The sequence below is a fragment of the Camelina sativa genome, unplaced genomic scaffold (genome assembly GCF_000633955.1).
Source record: "Camelina sativa cultivar DH55 unplaced genomic scaffold, Cs unpScaffold00495, whole genome shotgun sequence".
In the NCBI taxonomy this organism is placed as follows: Eukaryota; Viridiplantae; Streptophyta; class Magnoliopsida; order Brassicales; family Brassicaceae; genus Camelina; species Camelina sativa.
In genome coordinates, this window is record NW_010921712.1 from 63,218 (window position 1) to 69,720 (window position 6,503).

Consider the following 6,503-nt stretch of genomic DNA (forward strand, 5'->3'; position numbering starts at 1 on the left):
ATGTCCAAACGTAAACCAACCTCTTGGACTGCTACGAAAAACACCATAGGATTTCAAAGTCGCACGATCTAATTCTAAAATCTAACCCAATTGAGCTCGTCTAGCATATTTTTTCACAGTTGCGGGATCACTATAACTCACTCCGTTGAGCTCACCACCATAAAAATCAACAGTTACACCTACTTGTTCGACACTATATTTTGATTATGCCCTTCTAAATGGGACGTCGGCTCTAACAATTCCGTCTCCGTCTACCAAAACAACCGGAAATGTTTCAAAAAAAGTAGGCATACGACGTACAAATAGTTCACGCCCTTCTTTATTTCTAAAGACGGGGTGTCCTAACCATCCAACAGCTATTCCATCCCCATTGTCCATTGAACCCGCTCGGAATAACCCCCCTTTTGCTGGATTATTACCAATATAATCATAAAAAGCTAATTTTTCAGGAATTTTAGCCCAAGCTTCTGATAAACTTTGATTTTCAGCCAGTCCAGCACTAACTCGTCGATATATTTCTTGTTGAAAGTATCCCTGATCCCATTGATAACGAGTAGGACCAAATAATTCGATGGGAGTAGTTGCAGAACCATACCACATAGTTCCAGCAACAATAAAAGCTGCAAAAAAGACAGCAGCAATACTACTGGAAAGGACGGTTTCAATATTGCCCATACGTAATCCTTTATATAGACGTTGAGGCGGACGAACACTAAGATGGAATAGGCCCGCTAATATACCCAACGTCCCTGCTGCAATATGATGAGAGGCTATTCCTCCCGGAACAAAAGGGTCAAAACCCTCCACGCCCCACGCCGGGTTTACGGGTTGGACCTTTCCGGTTAGTCCATAAGGGTCGGATACCCATATTCCAGGACCATATAATCCTGTTACATGAAATGCGCCAAAACCGAAGCAAGCCACTCCTGAAAGAAATAAATGAATTCCAAAAATCTTGGGTAAATCCAAAGAAGGTTTTCCTGTACGTTCATCACAAAAAATTTCTAGATCCCAATATACCCAATGCCAAATAGCTGCCAAGAAGCACAAGCCAGAAAACACGATATGTGCTCCGGCTACCCCTTCGTAACTCCAAAGACCCGGATTCGTTATAGTCCCTCCTGTAATATTCCAACCGCCCCACGAATTGGTTATTCCTAAACGAGTCATGAAAGGTATAACGAACATACCTTGTCTCCACATTGGATCAAGAACGGGGTCGGAGGGATCAAAAACTGCTAATTCATATAGAGCCATCGAGCCGGCCCAACCAGCAACTAGAGCAGTATGCATTATATGAACAGAAAGTAAACGACCGGGATCATTCAATACAACAGTATGAACACGATACCAAGGCAAACCCATGGAAATACCCCTTTATCAACGAAAAATAGACACTATGTAACTTTATTGCATTGGAAAAAACTATGCTACGTACCCCCCCTTTTTAGGTAATTTTTTTCGGAGAAAGGATTAATATTTGTTCTATTCTGTTAGTAATAATGGAACAATTCAATTCATAGAAAAAAGGGAAGCGGATCTATTCTATATCCGATAAGTACCAATACGCAATGGGGGTGAATCCTATTTTATATGAACCAAGATAGCTATTGTTATTGATCATTCAGAAGCCCGTTCGTAAAAAATTTCCTTTAGTTTTATTAATTCTCTCTTACTTTACTTTTATTTTATATTTTATTTAAGCTTATTCAACTTATGTATTAAATATAATTAATTGAAATATGATTAATAAAGTAGGAAAAAAGGATAATAGTATTAAAAACCGAAACCCCAAACTTACGTTTCCACATCAAAGTGAAATATAGAACTTCATTCTCTTTTTCTTTTTTTTCATTTCATGCCTATTGGCGTTCCAAAAGTACCTTTTCGAAGTCCTGGAGAAGGAGATACATCTTGGGTTGACATATAGTGCGACTTGTCAGATATATCGGGCTATATGGGATTTCCCCATTTTCTCCCTCGATCGAGATATCAACTGTTTCGCTCGAAACGATTGATTGAATTATCAAAAAATTGTAACGCGAAGCGCAAAAAATAAAGTGGAATTCAATGCAGGGAGTATTTAGATTGATATTAGATTATCAAATTTTTTTATGGTTTACGTGATCGCACTAATAAAATGGAGTATCCAGGCTCCGTTTAGCAAAAACCCAATTGATAATTAATATATAATAATTTTATAATTAACTACTTAATATGATATGAAAAATTCTGATAAAAATGCTATAAAAAATTTGAAACAGGGTTATCTAAAACTGTTGCTCAAATCAAATCAAATAATTCAAAAAACAAAGGAGTAGTAAAAAAAGACGCGGTATTTAGTTTATTTGTCCTATATGTGCAAATCAAAATCGGGCAAATTTTTCCTTTTACTCGGGGTAGAGCATAAACCTAAAAAATGGAATAAAAAAAGTAAAAAGCCCATTCAGGAACAAGAAAAAACCATCGCCATTTCAACTGAACCTCGATGAAAAAAAAATATCAATGAATCAAATGAGTCTGACAGGCTTAATCAATCGTTTTATTAGAGGATTATAATATCTAATAAAAGGCGCCAAAACTAAAAATTTCTTTTACTTTTGGGAGCAAGCCCTTCCGTTATAAGTTAGAAAGAAAAACCTTCTATGAAAAAAGGGGAGGTTGGAATCGACACATTGATTTTTTCACAATTTTTGTTGAACCGTATGCACCAAAAGGTGCCTGTACGGCTCCTAAGGAATAAAATTTTATCCTAATCAACCGACTTTATCGAGAAAGATTATTTTTTTTAGGCCAAGAGGTTGATACCGAAATCTCGAATCAACTTATTAGTCTTATGATATATCTCAGTATAGAAAAGGATACCAAAGATCTTTATTTGTTTATAAACTCTCCTGGTGGATGGGTAATATCTGGAATGGCTATTTATGATACTATGCAATTTGTGCGACCCGATGTACAGACAATATGCATGGGATTGGCCGCTTCAATAGCATCCTTTATCCTGGTCGGAGGAGCAATTACCAAACGTATAGCATTCCCTCACGCTTGGCGCCAATGAGTTTTTTATTTTCGAGAAAAAATACTATGCCTTCGCCATCGGAAATATGAATTAGTTAAGTAATAATAGCATGGCACTTCGAATTCAATATGAAATTTTTTAGATTAAAAAAAATTAGATTATATATTGAAAGAGTAGTATGAGATAAGGAAGAGGTATTTCAAATGATATCTTACCTATTTGGGCACATTTCAGCGTCACAAACTTTGTTTTCACACCGGAAGCTTATTTACAAAATTTATCAAAAAAAAGACACTTTGGGATTGCTGAATCAAAAAAATGATATATAAAGCAACGGAACCATCATAGTATTTTTTTAACTTCTACAAAAAAAGAAGGATGGTAATTGGATGATTTTTGGATCTGCGTATAATACAACCTATATTTTGTTTTCTTTCGCCAAAAGGAAAGGTAAAAAAAGTCAATTCCATAGTGGAGCCGTATGCAATGCACAAAAAAGCCTGTACGGTTATTCAATTTTCTCTGTTTTTTTTTTTTATCCTGCCTCATTCTGCGAAATAGAAACTATATCATCAGGGTAATGATCCATCAACCCGCAAGTTCGTTTTATGAGGCACAAACGGGAGAATTTATCTTGGAAGCGGAAGAATTACTAAAACTTCGCGAAACCATCACAAGGGTTTATGTACAAAGAACGGGCAAACCTATATGGGTTGTATCCGAAGACATGGAAAGGGATGTTTTTATGTCAGCAACAGAAGCCCAAACTCATGGAATTGTTGATCTTGTAGCGGTTCAATAAAACATAGGAGCGATTTCATACAAATCTACAATTTCTAATTTTATATCTTTTTAGATTAAAGGTTTACGTTCATATTCTCTTCAATATTTTTTTTATATTGAAGAGAATCTTGATAGAGAAGTAATTCAGAATTAGCCGGTTAGAACTAATCTAAACCAGCCCATTATTTATATGATTCCGTATGCCAACCATTAAACAACTTATTAGAAATACAAGACAGCCAATCCGAAACGTCACGAAATCCCCAGCGCTTCGGGGATGCCCTCAGCGACGAGGAACATGTACTCGGGTGTATGTGCGACTCGTTTAGATCATAGACTGAGACATAAAAAGGAAATTCTTTTTGAAATATCACGGATCAGTACCTGTGAATAAAATAGAATGGAGGAACTCGATTCATTATTTAAAAAATATAGATCGTTCATATATTCTATTGTGTCTGAAACTTATGGTTTACATTGGTGCAAATCCAACCAACTCCATTTTTTAGAAAACCCCCAATGATAACAAATGATTATCCATTAAGCGGGGGAAATTCCATTTTTTAGAAAAAAGATTCCACTCTTAAAAGAAAAGAACGGACTAACAGGGTAAATGACCAAATCAATTTTCAAAATGAAATACCGTTACTGTATAAAGGGGATCTCATTGTGAAAGACCTATTACTGGAATATTCATGGGGTAGAGCCAAAGAATGTGAATTGTGCAAGTTACCAATAGTATTGATTAATTAAAAGAAGGAGCTCCGGTGTATAGAGAGGACCTCACCGTTTTAGAAGTAACCATAGAAACGATGGAACCCACTATTTATCCAATTCTATTTCTATTTACTACTTTTTGTAGTTATTCTATTTTTTTATATCAAGGGGATTTATCCTTTCAAAGCAAAGGAAAATACCTAGCAAAAAATAGTGGTGGGGAAGGTTAGAGTAGCAAAAGCCATTGGAATTTTTTTTATACATTGGAATAATTCGTTTGATTATTAATAGACTAGTAAAGGGGAAAAGAATAACTAAAAAAAGAATTAGTTATTCATCAAAGTTTGATTTATTCAATGACTAGAATTAAACGCGGATATATAGCTCGGAGGCGTAGAACAAAACTTCGTTTATTTGCATCAAGCTTTCGAGGGGCTCATTCACGACTTACACGAACTATGACTCAACAGAGAATAAGAGCTTTAGTTTCGGCTCATCGGGATAGGGGTAAAAGAAAAAGAGATTTTCGCCGTTTATGGATCACTCGAATAAATGCCGTAATTCACGAAATGGGGGTATTCTATAGTTATAACCAATTCATACACAATCTGTACAAGAAGCAATTACTTCTTAATCGGAAAATACTTGCACAAATAGCTCTATTAAATAGGAGTTGTCTTTATACAATTTCGAATGACATAAAAAAATAAGGGGATTGGAAGAAACCCACGAAAATTTTTGAAATAGAGTTCTAAGGAGAATGAGCTCGGGGAAGGTAGAGTAGAAATTAGTATTATAAAAAAGTCGTCAAAACAAAACATTCATCTCTTTTTTAATTCCTTCAGATTGGAATTGTTATTCAATTCAAGAATAAGTCTATTTTTTTCTGGTTCTAAGGCTAGTAGTTCTAGGGGTCGACTCACTTCTTTCAAATTGTTTCTGATTATTAAGAAAAGGTAACAAAGATAAAATACGAGCTTGTTTTATAGCAATAGTGATTAATCGTTGTTGTTTTAAAGTCACTCTATTCACCCGTCTAGATAATATTTTTCCTTGTTCACTAATAAATCGACTAATTAAACTCATGTTTCTATAATCAATTCGATCCCCCGATTGGATCGGGGGCAAACGCCTACGAAAAGATCGCTTGGATTTAGTAAAAAGTCGCTTAGATTTATTCATAATTTTTTATTCCTTATCTCTAAAATCCTATTTTGGTCGGATCAAAATAAAAACGATTGCTATTTCTATATAGGATAGAGTTTCTATATAGAATTAAAAATATAGGATTAGATTTCTTTCTATTGATTTATTTGTTTATATTTATATATATGTAATAATATATAGATACGAGCATTATTCCTGTTCTTAAAATAAAAGTTGACATACAAACACTCAATTTGATCTATTTCTTGATTTCGCCGTGAATTGTATGTTTATAACAATAGGGACAGAATTTTCTCAATTCCAATCGACTGGGGGTGTTATGCCGATTCTTTTGAGTAATATATCTGGAAATTCCCGCCGATTCTTTCTTAATATCATTTCGAACACAACTGGTACATTCCAAAATAATTGTTACTCGAACATCTTTACCCTTGGCCATGAAACCTCCTTTGGATTTATGATTCACCTCAATCTTCTATTTTAATTTTAGGATCCAGAAAGAACAAGAACCAAAAAAATAGAAGCTGTTAACTAAAAAAATTTCTGAAATATTTCGTTGCAATGAATATTTTATTAATTAGTAATTAAATAAAAATAAAATAATTAAGTAATACAATACAATGATTTTGTGAAAACTATATTGAAAATCTTTGTACAGTATTTTTTTAAATATCTCATAGGATACTCTTTCCCTAGCAACACTTTTTTCGTTCTATTACTAATTTAATTGGATCCTGAACCCTCGTTTTTATGACCTCCCCCCCCCCTTTTTTCTAATTAATTTTTTATAATAAATTAGAAAAAGGGGGGGGGG